Here is a 4,018-nt window from a genome sequence, read left to right on the forward strand (position 1 = left end):
CTTAACTAGATACCTTCACTTAACACTGAGACTCTACCTTAACTACATGCCTTCACTTAACACTGAGACTCTACCTTAACTAGATACCTTCACTTAACACTGAGACTCTACCTTAACTAGATACCTTCACTTAACACTGAGACTCTACCTTAACTAGATACCTTCACTTAACACTGAGACTCTACCTTAACTAGATACCTTCACTTAACACTGAGACTCTACCTTAACTAGATACCTTCACTTAACACTGAGACTCTACCTTAACTAGCCTTCACTTAACACTGAGACTCTACCTTAACTAGATACCTTCACTTAACACTGAGACTCTACCTTAACTAGATACCTTCACTTAACACTGAGACTCTACCTTAACTAGATACCTTCACTTAACACTGAGACTCTACCTTAACTAGATACCTTCACTTAACACTGCCTTGGTATATTGTTAACTTGTCTGACGGTTCTATCCATCTATCCATCTATCCATCTATCCATTCATCTCTGAGGCTCCATCAAAATTGCGGAGATTCCTACAATGTGCACACCAGGTCATGGGATGGGGGGTGGAGGGTGCAGGGTGGGTGGGGGGATAGGGAGATAGGGAGGGTGGCTTAACAGGCTTGCTGGGTGCCCTGGTATGTGGTGAGAGCCAGTCTCTTCCTCCTCCCTCCTCCCTCCCTCCTCCCTCGCTCCTCCCTCCTCCTCCCTATCTCCCTACCTACACTCCCCCTCACTTTCCTTCCTTCCCACATTCTTTTCACCTCCCTCCCTCCCTCTCTCCCTCCCCTCCTCCCTCTCTCCCTCCTCCCTCCCTCCCTCTCCTCCCTCCTCCCCTCCTCCCTCCTCCCCTCCCTCCTCTCCCTCCTCCCCTCCTCCCTCTCTCCCTCTCTCCTCCTCCTCCCTCCTCTCTCCCTCTCTCCCTCCCTCCTCCCTCCCTCCCCTCCTCCCCTCTCCCCCACCTCCCCTCCCCTCACCCTTCACTCCCACATTCTTTTCACCTCCCTCCCTCCCTCTCTCCCTCCCTCCCTCCTCTCTCCTCCCTCCCTCCCTCCCCTCTCCCTCCCTCCCTCCTCCCCTCCCTCTCCCTCCCTCTCCCTCCCTCCCTCCCCTCCCTCCCTCCCTCTCCCTCTCTCCCTCCCCTCCCTCCTCCCTCTCTCCCCTCTCCCTCCTCCCTCCCTCCCTCCCTCCCCTCCCTCCCTATCTCCCTACCCCTACCCTCCCCCTCACTCCTTCACTCCCATTCTTTCCCCTCCCTCCCCCTCCCTCCCTCCCTCCCTCCCTCCCTCCCTCCCTCCCCCCTCCCTCCCTCCCTCCCTCCCTCCCTCCTCCCCTCCCCTCCCTCCCTCCCTCCCTCCCTCCTCCCCTCCCTCCCCCCTCTCCCCTCCATCTCTCCCCCTCCCTCCCCTCCCTCCGTCACACTCCCCCTCCCCTCCCTCCGTCTCCTCCCCTCCCCTCCCTCCCTCCGTCTCTCTCCCCTCCCTCCCTCCGTCTCTCCTCCTCCCCTCCTCCCCTCCATCTCCCTCCCCCTCCCTCCTCCGTCCCCACCTCCCCTCCCTCCTCCGTCTCCATCTGACATACATACATACGTGTACATTCATACATACCTACATGTATACCATATTAATACGTACATACATACAGTACATACATATACATACAACATTAATATAGTTTTATTATCTCTGGCATACATACATACATACATACATACATACACATACATACATACATACACACAAACTTGCACACACACACACACACACACACACACACACACACACACACACCCCTGGGCAGTAGTTCACCGTGTTAATGACCGTGTGAACAGGTGAGGACACTGCTTTTACCTGTGTAGGGAGGGACGAGAGAGAGAGAGAGAGAGAGAGAGAGAGAGAAAGAGAGAGAAGGGTGTTGTTGTCGTGGCAATGTTCGTTCGTATTATTTTATTATTATTATTATTTTTTTTTTTATTATTATTATTATTATTATTGTTATTATTATTTGTATTGTGTGTGAGTGAACTGAATTGTACAAGGGATGTGGGGCCACCTTCCCTCCCTCCCTCCCTCCCTCCCTCCTCCTCCCTCCCTCCTCCTTCCTTCCCTCCCTCCCCTCCTCCTTCCCTCCCCTCCCTCCTTCCTTCCCTCCCTCCTCCTCCTTCCCTCCCCTCCCTCCCTCCTTCCTTCCCCTCCCTCCCTCCTCTTCCCTCCCTCCCTCCCTTCCCTCCTCCCTCCTTCCTCCTTCCCTCCTCCTTCCTCCCCTCCCTCCTTCCCTCCATCCTTCCTCTCCCACCCTTCTCCCTAACACTTATTTAACGCCCTCATCTCTTCATATTCCCTCCTTGCTTATTTCTTTCTCCCTATTTATGTCACTTATTGCTATCAAGCTTACGTCACTTCCGCCCCTTATAATAGGAGACTTCCCGCTGACATCTCAGCCTCTCTCTCTCCTACTCTCTCTCTCTCTCTCTCTCTCTCTCTCTCTCTCTCTCTCTCTCTCTCTCTCTTTCGATGCTTGTGTTGTGTGTGTGTGTAACCCTTAAAGACAGTAATTTTAACCCTTTGAGGACGATGATTTAACCCTTTGACAACGATGGTTTAACCCTTTGAGGACGATGATTTAACCGCTTTGAGGACGATGATTTAACCCTTCGAAGCAACGATGGTTTAACCTTTGAGGACGATGATTTAACCCGCTGAGGACGATGATTTAACCCTTTGAGGACGATGATTTAACCCTTTGAGGATGATGATTTAACCCGTTGAGGATGATGATTTAACCCATTGAGGATGATGATTTAACCCGTTGAGGATGATGATTTAACCCATTGAGGATGATGATTTAACCCGTTGAGGATGATGATTTAACCCGTTGAGGATGATGATTTAACCCGTTGAGGATGATGATTTAACCCATTGAGGATGATGATTTAACCCATTGAGGATGATGATTTAACCCTTTGAGGATGATGATTTAGCCCCTTTGGGGATGATGATTTAGCCCCTTTGGGGATGATGATTTAACTCTTTGAGGATGATGATTTAACCCATTGAGGATGATGATTTAGCCCCTTTGGGGATGATGATTTAGCCCCTTTGGGGATGATGATTTAACCCATTGAGGATGATGATTTAACCCATTGAGGATGATGATTTAACCCATTGTGGACGATGATTTAACCCTTTGAGGACGATGATTTAACCCTTTGAGGATGATGATTTAACCTTTTGAGGATTATTGCGTAACACACACACACACACACACACACACGAACTAAAATTATACCCAAGCTTACATTGTGACGTCCCTTTAAACCACTACAAAAAGCTTTAGGTGGTTTTTTTTTTATGTTAAAGAACCCGGACACCAATGCACCTCCCGGCCTGACGTGTAAGATATGAGTCACGCCATTAATTATAACAAGTATGTGACCATTTCCTTAAGGTTGAGAAAATACCTCTGTTGTTCTCTCCGGGATAGATAAGCTTGTATCTTTTAATAATAATACTCTTATATCTCTAGGTTAATATATATAGGATAGATAAGTTGGGGTAGATTAATTGTTTGTGGTTTATAGAGGTAATTATTAATACACCTTGCGAAATATTTAAATTCCCGCTCGGTTACAGCATTTAACTCTGCCTCTGTGGCATCCCTACCCCGTATTACCACCATCTTGTGTTCATTATCTGCCTCTAACAGTACTTTCAGGGTAGTACATGGTTTTAAATATATAAATCGTTATATTAATTCCCCTATAGGTGATAAATTAAAGGACAGTTAATTAGATTATATAAATTATTGGTTCTTTTACTGACAATGGCAACAACCTGTATGTTAACACCGGCAAGCAAAGTCATCAAAATATTCTCAATATTTTTCAGAATTACGATATAAACCGATAGATTGAACAAATTAATAAAAAAACAACTTAAATAATAAAATATAATCGTAATAACACCCATAATAAATAAGAATTAAACGATATAGATAAAAAAATAAATTCTCCAGTCTATTA

This window comes from Homarus americanus, unplaced genomic scaffold (genome assembly GCF_018991925.1).
Source record: "Homarus americanus isolate GMGI-L3 unplaced genomic scaffold, GMGI_Hamer_2.0 scaffold46583, whole genome shotgun sequence".
NCBI lineage: Eukaryota > Metazoa > Arthropoda > Malacostraca > Decapoda > Nephropidae > Homarus > Homarus americanus.